Raw genomic sequence first — 12,420 nt, 5'->3', positions numbered from 1 at the left:
GCCTAGCTCCTGAAAACTTTAACAGGCAATAAAACCTACGATGGTTGTCATAGCACTTTTAATAAGCTTTTTTGACCAAAACAAAAAAGCATAAACTTTTCATCTCAGTGTTCCTAATGTTTTAAATTATAGTGAACATACTTTTAGTACAGTGTAATTTAAAGCATTAGAAACATTGAGCATAAAATTGTTTGTTTCGTCAAAAACTTATCAAAAGTACTTTGAACCTTTTTTTTTTTCTTTCTTACCATCAAAGATATGTAACAAGTACTTTTCTATGTCTAGGCAAATTGTCATACGCCTTTTTCAGTTTGTATTTGATCCATTGTGCTTTCAGTATTGTAAAATAGATCTGAAAGCTCCAGCTATGTGAAGTTTTTGACAGCATAACTTATTCTACATGTTTTTGCTATAAACACTTTCCTCATTTATGTCGCTAAGTGTTTCTTCACTAAGTTTTCACTCTAAAAATAAAAAATCTCAGTCTTCAATGTTGTTAAATAAACTATGTGCGGAAACAACACTAAAAATCTCATCATAAGAAAGAATTGCATATTTTGCCCATTTATTGCTTAAAAACAAGAAGGAGAAAGAAAATATAGGAAAAAAATTATGGCCCAATCTCTTTTTTTCAATATAAATGATTTTGTAAATCAGACTTAATTTAAATGATATTTCAAAGAAATTACTCACATAATCTAAGATTTGCCATTCTTATTCCCGTTCTTAGATGCAAAATCTAGAGGAATGGAGACTACATTCTAAAGCTTTAGATGTAATCAATATGTTATTCATAGCAGATCTTTAAATTTCACAAAGAAGCCAGACAGAGGGATTCTAAGAAGATGAAAATCCTAAATCCTGATAATCCCCAGTTTTCTTCTCAGCCAACTAAGAATAAATTTAGGGGAAAACTTTCACTTTTGGTTGTGCCCTTGTATTAACTGCCTGTAGTAATCAGGAGAGTTGAAATGCTTTTCAGTTAAAAATAATTCTTCAGGTTTCTTTGCTGCTAAAAAGTGATTTGACTTAATTCTAACAAATAAGTGTAAGCAGAAGTTGTAGTCTATGACAATAAAACTAGAATAGTAGAATAAAAAATTATAGGAGCCTGGGTCCCTAAGGAAGGTTGAACCAAACCAATGCTATTTTGTCTATGCCTGGGTGCATTCCTTTTTTAATACAAGATTGAAATGGACTCACATTATTTTAGTGAGATCTTTTGTTTGTGCTTGACTGGAATTTCTAGTATATTTGTGTAGAGTCACATTATGTGTTTCTAGACCTAATATCTAATGCTCATACTATTTAGATCTTTGTAAGCCAAATCAAACCAGTGACTTTCAAGTCAATTTCAAATCACAGACACTCCATGTTGCAGAGTAGACTGTACTCCAAAGGTTTTCAAAGCTGTGACATTTTGGAAGCAGATGGTCAAACCTTTCTTCTGAGGGTTTTCTGGGTGGGTTCAAATTAAACTTTTCAGTTAGTTGTCAAGTGCTCTTAACAGCATGAACACCCAAGGACTTCTGGGCAGAATAGTTACTTTCTAGCACTGATCACTGTCTCAATGAACATGCCAGTCCAAGTTGTACTGTGCGAAATACACAGCAGACTCAAAATATATCCAGGATATTGCTGTCTTGGAATTTCTAGTTTAAAAGAGAAAATGAAATACATATATAAGTGCAGTTGGTCCTATGAGTTAGGGGGCATAGATTTTCTTCATTGTTCATACTAATTTACTAAATCATGAATAAATATGAGACAGTTGGGATATTTTATTTTGACTTTGTATATTCGAAAGAGAAATAGTAGCTATCTCTCCATCTCTAATTTTTAAGAAATACAAGTGAGCTTTAATTTTTCCATTAACTTTTGAAGCTGCGTGTTACAGATAATATCTTAGATATATTTGAAACTAGTAACTATGTAATTTTAATGATACTATTTAAAATTTTCTAAGTAAATAATCTGAGAAATTGGACTAGCTGAAGAACCTGGCATCAGGATTCGAGGATGACTCATTAACATTCCAAAATTACACAACCTTGCTCGCTATAAGTGAAGAGGACTTTAAATAATTACAAGTGAAAATCAAGGTCACCAGACTTTATTATGGATTACACCTCAACATGGAGACATAAAATTCTCATTATAAGATCAGTGGAGTCCTGATGTGGCTCAGCAGGATAGTGCACTGGACTGTAAAGTTGGTTTGAACCACAAGGTTCATGGTTTAAACTCACCAACTGCTCCTCAGAAACCCTATACAGGGTCACTATGAGTCAGAACTGACTCAAAGGCATTTAGCACCAACAATTAGATCAATAATCAACATAATGATAAATGTAGCAAAGATCGAAGTTTTCAAGCATCAATAATATCCATGGAAACAACAGTCAAGAAATCAAGCAATATATTGTGTTAGATCTATTGAAAAATATTTCTTTAAAGTGTTAAAAAGTAAGGAGCACCTGCTCTATGTCATGATCCTTTCAGTCACTTCATAATCATGCAAATGCTGGACAACAAAGAAGGAAGACCAAAGAAAAAGTGATGCCTTCAATTCTGTTGGTGAAGAATATTGAATGTACCCTTGACTTTTAAAAAAGCAAGCAAATCTTCTTGAAAAAAAGTACTAGAATACTCCTTAAAAGTGAGGATTGTAAGGCTTTGTTTCATGTGTCTTGGACATGTTATCAGGAGGGACCAGGTGCTGGAGCAGAACATTGTGGTGGAGGAGAAGAAAAGAGGAAAAATCTTAATGAGATGGGCTAGCACTGAATGCAATAGTGGGCTCAAACAGCCATGATTGTGAGACTATCATAGGACTGGGCAGTGTTGTTCTGTTGTGCATAGAGTTGCTATGAGTCAGAATTATTTGATAGCACCTGTCTTAGACTGAGTTCTCTAGAGAAACAAATACTGTGAAACATATATGTATGTATGTTGTTGTTAAGTGCCACCCAGTTGGTTCTGACTTACAGCAACCCTTCATAGGGTTTCCAAGGAATGACTGGTGAGCTTGAACCACTGACCTTGATGTCCAAACTGACCTTGCAGTCCAGCGCATTAACCCACAGCATAGATTTCACAATTGTAGAGGTTGTTGTTAGGTGCCATCAAGTCAGTACCGACTCATAGTGACTCTATGCACAACAGAATGAAACAATGCCCAATCCTGGGCCAAGTTCACAATTGTTGCCATGCTTGAGCCCATTGATGCTGCCACTTGGCCAATCCATCTTGTTGGGGGTCTTCCTCTTTTTCTTGGACCCTCCACCTTGATATCCTTCTCTAGTGACTCGTCCCTCCTGACAGTATGTTCGATGGATGTCTGAGAGACAAAGTTAGGCCATCCTGGCCTTCAAGGAGCATTCTGGCTGCACCTCTTCCAACATAGATCTGGTACTTTCAATATTCTCCTCCAACACCATTACTCAAAAGCATCAATTCTTCTATGGTCTTCCTTATTCACTGTCCAGCTTTCACATGCATGTGAGGTTATTGGAAATACAATTGTAAAGGTGGGACAGTCCAAAGTCTGGGTCAGCTGAGTGAAGATTGGCAGCTAGGCCCGGCACGCAGACAAGCAGAAAGGAGTCCCATGTCCCCAGCAGAGAAGAAAACATGCTTTTCCAATTTACCCATTATTTCTTGAGCAGGCCACAATCCCAAGAAGACATCTTTTCAATTGATTGGATACGCATAGCCAATCATCATAGAGTTAAATATATCTATATATTAGATCTCAGCATGGGGCTAACTACATCTCAACTGCTAAACCACTGAGAACCCTGGCCCTGTCAAATTGACACAAAATGTGAGTTATCACAGCATCTAACAACATTTAGAAGTTAAAATTAAGTATCCACTGAATCAGTTTTTTTTTTTTTAATGTGTCTTTTTCCATACAGTATAATAAATGAATGTGCATGTCATTTTTTTAAAGGATAATCTAATACTGAATTATTTATGGTATTCAAGACCATGTGTATTTGTAATGCTTCCACCAGTTCATTCTTAACATCTCTTTCTTCTATTTGGTGATTTTCCTAGGGAAATACAGTACTAATAATACTGTACTTACTATTTAATTTTAATCAATGAAAACAAATAATTTAACTACTTAAATGTAGTTATAAATTCAGTGCTAAAATAAATAACTTGAGTTGCCAAGCAGAAACTCATTGCTTTTATCGTGTCCCAACTGGCAAATTAATTAGCTTTTAGTCTTATTTATTTCAGTGCATCTAATATAAATTATTGATGCTATCATAAAATTTGCCATTGAATATCTTGGAATTCATGAAGTTTCTTAGTAAATTTGACCAAAGCATTAAAAAGGAAGGAAAATTAATTATTAAAAATTTTAGTTTGGTTAATTCCCAAAGTTGTAGTATTTTCACTCTGTGGAAAATTATCAGGCAGCTTAATCAAGCTATAGTAATTGAATGTAATAATATTCCTTTGTGTTAGCGTAATTCTGTGTTTTTAACCCCCGTTCAATCTGAGATTCCCTTATCTCCTTAGGGTTTCTTTTCTTCCATTGTTCATTCTTTTTTCCTGCTTTTTTTTTTTAACCTTCCTTCTAACATAGTGGCAAATTCCTTCCAGGGTTTTTATTTACTTTTTTTCCTTTCCTAGAACTTACATTAAAATTATAGCCAATTCATTTTCAATAGCTATATAGTCACACATTTTATGGATGCAGCATTCTCCAGTTAAATATTTCTATATTGTTAGACAATTACATCATTTCTAATGTTTCACTATCGAAAATAATATGTTAAAATTTGGTTACATATGAATCATACTCTTATGGTAAAATTCTTCAAGGTGACATTGTTAAATCAAAGAACAGAGGCATCTTTAAAATGCTTAATATCTAATAGTCAAAGGAGTCCTGATGTGGCACTGTAGGATGACACTGGACTGCTAACCATGACATCAGCAGGTCAAACCCACCAGCCACTCCTCAGAAAACCTATACAAAGTCACCAAGAGTCAGAACAACAACAACAACAATAGCTAAAAGACCTAGGGAAAGAATATAGACATCTACAATCAAACAGTAATATGTGAAAATCTCTAAATGACCCAAAGAATATTGATATGAAAAGACTTAGTACTTTCAATGTGCTATGTTGTGTTATAAGTTAAGGATACAGTTTGTTTTACATTTTTTACTAAAAAGGTAAGGAGAAAGATGCAACAGTAGTTGAAGGAGACATTAACTTTTGGTAGTATTTTGTTTTAATTTTTTTTAAGTGGGTGAGATCACCATTTTGAAAACTGTTGAATTAGAATTCAGTGGAGTAGAGATAACTGTGTGTCAACAGATGTTTAGCATCCAATTCTTTGAAAGTTTTAAAAGATCACATATTTGGAGTATTAGATGATTTTTGCAGGGTAAATTTACTCAGCAGAGTCAATTACAAGCAGGGCTTAGAACTGGTGCAATCAGACTTGATATCCTGCTGAAAATTTGCATTTCTACTCCAGATATACTAAATCCCAATTTACATTTTAACAATACAGATTTTATGTGCGAGATTCAGTCTATGTAGAATGGATATGTAATGCTAGTGTGGTGCTACAAGATAATACACTGGCCCACAAGGTTGGTTTGAGCTGCGAGGTCTGCAGTGCAAACTTACCGGTCACTCCTCAGAAACTGTACAAAGGGTCACTATGAGTCAGAAGAAACTCAAGGCACATAACAACAGGATGGATATGCAAAGACTCAGCAGGGGGTCAAACCCTAGTGAACCAGTTTAAAATCCTGTTTTCAAACTGGATAAGCACTTGACCACAAGTTCAGTTTGAACTGCAAGGTTGGTGGTTCAAACTCACCAGCTACCCCTCAGAAACCCTGTACAGAGTCACTATGAGTCAAAATGGACTTAATGGCACTTAGCAGCAACAACGTCTTTAAACAACAGGTTTATAAGATTCTTTAAAGCTTACCAATTGGTGCCTATGAGTCAATACAAGTTGGCTTCAACACATGAAATGGATAATTAATATGAAATAGTCAGTCACAAAGTAGTTATAAAGAAATGAGAGATATGCAGAAGACATACCCTGAGATGATAAGAAAGAAAACTGATTTCATTTTATTAAGTAGGAAGAAGCACATGATGAGTGCATGTGTTATTTGGATTATGGATTTATTGTCCAACAATTAAGCTGTTCCTATCTAATGCCATCTATTTTCTCTGTAAGGTAGAACAACATGTCATCTGATAAGAACAAAGTAGAAGATGAGAAGAGTTCAGAAGGGAGAAGTTAGAGAATGAGGACAGAAACACAGAAGATAATAGAGTAATGTTGTGAGTCCAGCTAATGTTAAGAACCAGAATTATATCAGATAGTTAGGTGCTGATCAGAGTCAGAAGAAGATCCTGTTTTGGGAAGGAGAAAGCAATTAATGCTAGTTGGGCACTTGAGAAAGCAGTAAGGATAAAAGTATTACTTGGAAAGGGAATTTAGAATATCTGGGAAAAGTGTTTGGAATGATGCAATATGTTACCTAGTCTTGATCATGAGGGAAGTAAATACAACAAGAAAATAATGGCTAGAGATAAATAAAAAATAAGAATCAATGGACAGGAATCCTGGGAGATTTTATCACTAAGATAAAGGTGGAAGTTAAAATATTAGAAATCTTGCTTAGGAAGTAAAAAGAAATTTTAATTTAGTCATTTCAAAAGTGGATTTGTTAACATGATCCTGATTGTGCATGTATATTACAATAATCACTTAAATGTGAATGAGGAAATTTCCATAAGAGCTAAGGAAGTCAACATTTGAAGATTAAAGTCATATTATCCCACAGCTCTTCTGGTCTTTGGTCATTAGTATTCAGTGCACCAGATCTTTTCTTGAGATGGTCTCTAAGTTCATGTGGGATATACTCAAGGACATATTTTGGCTCTTGTGAGATAGTTTTCATTTTGTTCAACTTCAGCTAAACTTGCATATAAACAATTAGTCTGTTCTGCAGTCAGATTCTGACCTTGTTTTGGCTAATGATATTGAGCTTCTCCATCATTTCTTCCATTGTTGTTGTTGTGAAGTGCCATTGAGTCAGTTCCAACCCATAGCAACCCTGTACAGGGGTTCCAAGGAGCAGTTGGTGAACTTGAACTACCAACCTTGCAGTTGACATGGCTTTGCAGTCTGGCACATTAACCCACAGCGCCACAGCAGGACTCCTTTATTTCATTGTCTTTATTTTGTTGATAAAAAGGTATTTGCAGTGAAGATGTTGTTGATCTTGCAAAATTCTATCATGTGATCTCCAGAATCATTTCTATTAGCCAGGCCATGTTTTCCAATTACTGATCCTTCATTTTTTATCCCAAGTTGAAAAGCTTTCATATGTCAATCACCAGTGATTATCATTGCATCTTAATTGCATGTGTGATCAACTTTGGACTACAGAAATGCGTAGAATTCTTCAATTTCTTCATCATGTCTTTGATGGTTGGTGTATAGATTTGAATAGCAGTTGTGTTAACTGGTTTTCCTTGTAGGCATCTAGATACCATCCTATCACAACAGCATTGCATTTCTACATAAATCTTCAAATGTTCTTTTTAATAATTTATGTGACACCATTGTTCTTGAATTTGTCATTCCCAGCATAGTAAACCATATGATTGTCCAACACAAAATGGGCAATACCTATCTATTTCAACTCAGTAATGTCTAGGATATTTATCTGTATGTGTTTAATTACATTTTTGATGATTTCTAGTTTCCTAGATTCATACTTCAAACATGCCATGTTCTGATTATTACTGGATGTTTGCAACTGCTTATTCTAACTTTGAGTACTGTCACAACAGCAGATGAAGGTCTTGAGAGCTTTATTCCAACCTTATTATTATGATAGACTCTAATTTAAGGACACATGTTTTGAGTGCCTTTCAACCTGAGGCACTATATCAGACCATTATCTGCTGTTGTTCATAAGGTTTTCAGTGATTGATCCCTTTGAAGTGGACAGTCTATTCCTTTTTCATAGTCTGTTCTTAGTTTAGAAACTCAGTTGAAACCCATCCACCATGGATGATCTTCCTGGTATTTGAAATACTGTTAGCATAGCTTCTAGCATCACATCCACATGAAAGCTGCTACATTACAACAAGCTAACAAGCAAGTACAGGAAGCATCAAAAGAAGATAGAAGGAACAGAGTCAATATACCAAAAATAATTGGTCAGCATTCAACCATTTCAAGAAGTAGCATATGGTCAAGAACCAACAGTATTAAAGGAAGAAATCCAAGCTGCACTGAAAGTTTTTAGCAAAAAGCTAAAGGTTCTAGGCACTGATGGAATACCAATTGAAATGTTCCAGCAAACTGATGCAGAAAAAAGAATATTCATTAGTCTGTGCCATGAAATTTGTAAGACAACACCTAACCAAAAATCTTAACTGGGTTCCCTAGAGAAGCAAAACCAGTGAAGGCTTACATAGTTGTAAAGGCAAGAAGTTCTAATTTCATGTGGCAGATGTAGCTGCAGAAGCTGATGAACCCAAGATCAGCAGGTCAGTCAACAGGCTTATGGCTGCAGAGGTGAATGAATACAAAATTCATAAACTGGGAGGCTAATTATGACTCCAAGGATTCATGGGCTGCTGATGACTCCAAGACTGCTGGCTCAAGTCCAAAAAACTGGAAGTCAGATAAGGAGCCAGATGCAGGATACAGACCCAGCAGAAAGCAAGACAAGCTTTACTTGAATACAGTATTGGAAACAGGCTACATACCAGTGGAAACATCCATTTGATTGATTGGTTGCTCATAACAGATTTCATCATGGATGGGATTACATTATATTACATCTCATCATGGGGAATGATGCCTTTTAAACTACTAAACCACTGAGGATCCTGGCTCAGTTAAGTTGACCCTGAATCTTAACTATCACATCAACTGGAAGAGATCCATATTTGTGACCGTTACAAAGCTAGGTGACTCAGTAGCATGTGCAAATTATCAAATAATATCATTAATATCACAGACAACTAAACCTTTGCTGAAGATACCTTAAAAACTCTTGTTAATGGTATAATAACAGGGAGCTGCAAGAAAATCCAGCCAGATTCAGAAGAGGAGGTGGAATATGATATGTCATTGTTGAAGTCAGCTGTATCTAGGCTGATTGCAGAGGATAACAAAAAGATGTTTACTTGTGTTTTGTTGATTCTACAAAGGCATTTGGCTATGTGGATCATAGCATATAGGTAACATTTCAAAGAATGGGACTTTCAGAATGATTACTTTTGGAACCTGTACATAGACCAAGAGGCAGTTGTTCAGACACAACAAGGGGATACTATATGGTTTAAAACCAGGAAAGTTGTATCCTTAAACCATAATTTAAAAATTTGTGTGCTGAACAAAGAATATGAGAAGCTGGATTATATGAAGAAGAGTACAGTATCAAGGTTAAAGGAAGGCTCATTAACAACCTGTGATATATAGACGACACAACTTGGCTTGTTGAAGATGAAGAAGACTTGAGGAATGTGCTAATGAAGATCAAAAACAACAGCTTTCAATATGGATTACAACTCAATAGAGAAAACAGAACGCTTTACAACTGGACCAATAGATATCATGACGAATAGAGAAAATATTGAAAGTTATCAAGAATTTTATTTTGCTTGGATCCACAATCAATACTCATGCAATCAACAGCTAGGGCTGTCAAATGACATATTTCACTAGGCATATGTGCTGCAAAAGATTTCTTTAAAGTGCTAAAAATAAATATGTGGATTTAATTATTAAAATGCATCTGACCCAAGCCATGGTATTATTTTCACATCACATGAATTTGAATAGCTGTGCAATGAATAAGGAAGACAGAAGAAGAATAGATACCTTAGAATTATGATGTTGGTGAAGAATATTGGACTGACACAAGAACAAGCAAATCTGTCTTACAGGAAGTACAATCAGAATCTCCTTAGAAGCAAGGGTGACAAGACTTTGTCTCATGTTCTTTGAACATATTATCAGGAAGGACCAGTACCTGGAGAAGGACAATCTGTTGGGTCAAGTAGCGGGTCAGTGAAAAAGGAGATGCCCTTCAGTAAGATATAGCACAGTGGGTACAATCATAGGTTCAAACATAGTCATAATTGTGAGGATAGTGCAAGACTGGGAAGCGATCCATTCTGTTGTACATAAGGGTGGTATGAATCAGAACCAACTTGACAGCACCCTAAATCAGTAACACATGGGAATATCAGTAATATTTAAGGTTATATATAGCACTTTAGGATAAGCTCTGGACAGCAAGATCGGTTTGAATGGCAAAGTTGGTGGTTCAAACTCATCAGTTGCTCCTCAAAAACCCTAAACAGGGTGTCTATGAGTTGAAACTGACTCCACACATAGAAACTCTGTACAGGGTTTCCGAGGCTGTGAATCTTTATGGGAGCAGAACGCCTCATCTTTCTCCTGCGGAACAGAGGGTAGTTTCGAACTGCTGACCTTGTGGTTCACAGCCCGATTCGTAACCACTATGCTACCAGATCTTCTTAGATACTAACAATTAAGCAATTGGCTGTTAACCAAAAGATAGATGATTCAAACCCACCCAGTGGCTGTGCAGGAGAACGACCTGGTGATCTGCTTGTGTAAATATCCCTGCCTCACATACCCTTTGAGGGTAATATGAGCCAGACTGACTCAAGAGTACCCAGCAATCACAACTAATTTATGATAGGAAGATTATCCTGAATTATCTGAATGGACCTAATCTAATCATATGATACCTTTTAAGAACATAACTTTCTCTGTCTAGAGTCAGAAAAATACAGCAGAATAGAAGATTGTTGTGAAGTGCCGTTGAGTAGGTTCCAATTCATAGCAACCCTCTATAGGGTTTCTGAGGAGCAACTGGTGAATTTGAACTATTGACCTTGAGGTTCAAACCAAATTTGTGATCTCATACATTATCCCACTGTACCACACCTGGACTCCAGAACAGAAGATATGAAGCATAAATGATAGTCAAACTACTATTTTGGGCTTGAAAATGAAGGGGACTACCAGTCAAGAAGGAGTCCTGGTGTGGCACTGTGGGTTAATGCACCAGACTGTAAAGCCATTTGAATTGCAAGGTTAGCAGTTCAAGCTCACCAGCTGCTCCTGGGAAACCCTATACAGGGTCACTATGGTTCGGAACCGACTCAACAGCACTAATAATAACAACACCCAGTCAAGAAAATGTGAACCTAAGTCTCACACTACAAGAAACTGAACTCTGCCAAGAATTTTAATGAGTTTAGAAGCAGTCGCTTTTCAGAAATGCAGCATTACCAACATCTTGATTCGTGCTTTGTAATACCATTCTGTTGTTCACAGGGTCGCTGTGAGTCAGAATTGGCTCCAAAGCACCTAACAAAATGATCCTAATCAGGACCAAACTGACTCTGTCTAGATTTATGGTCTATACAACTGTGAGACAATACATTTTTATGGATTTGAGACTTATATTAATGATAACTTGTGATACAGCAATATATAACTGACACATATAGTTAAGATGTTAAAACTTGGGCATGACTCCAGATAAACTTGTTCTCCATAAGTGCCATCAAGTCAGTTATGACTCACAGGGAATCTGTATAGGACTTCTGAGGAGGAACTAGTGAGTTTGAACTGCCTACCTTGTGGTTAGCAGTCCAGTGCTGATTCTACAGTGCTACACCAGGACTCTAGATCCACTATTAACCTTTATTATTATGGATTGAATTTTGTTCCTCCAGCATTAATGTTGGACTTCAAACCTCTTATATCAGTGAACTTGAACTCGATTGGAAATAGGGTCTTTGAAGATGTTATCACTTAAATCAATATGAATTTGTATGATAACAGCATAGGTTATAATCTAACTTGAGTGATGTCCTATAAAAGGAGAGATGCAGCAAGATAACCAGAGAAGACCACACAATGACAGAATTATGTTACAAGCCATAAAATGATTGGAAACACCAGAAATCCATAGGAACAAGAAAGGATCCTTTGTTACAACCTTTGAGGAGGACATAACATTGCCAACACCCTGAATGTGGACTGCTGTTCTTGTTGTTTGTTGTTCTAAGACTTGGTATCGAGTCATAAATACCCTATAAATGACAGAATGAAACATGGTGTCCTAGTTCCACCTGATAATATATAATGTATTCCAAGAATGATGGTTGATGTGAGCAAAATGAAGTCTTTGACAAGTTCAATCTTTCCTTCATTTATATGGATGTTGTTATTGGTTTAATGGTAAGTATCTTTGTTATGTTTACATTGAGGTGCAACCCATACTGTATACTGTGGTCTTTAACCTTCATCAGTAAGTATTTTAAGTCCTGTTCGCTTTCAGCAAACAAGGTT

This window comes from Chrysochloris asiatica, unplaced genomic scaffold (genome assembly GCF_000296735.1).
Source record: "Chrysochloris asiatica unplaced genomic scaffold, ChrAsi1.0 scaffold00114, whole genome shotgun sequence".
NCBI classification, from domain to species: Eukaryota; Metazoa; Chordata; class Mammalia; order Afrosoricida; family Chrysochloridae; genus Chrysochloris; species Chrysochloris asiatica.
Note: the sequence above shows the minus strand (reverse complement) of the source record.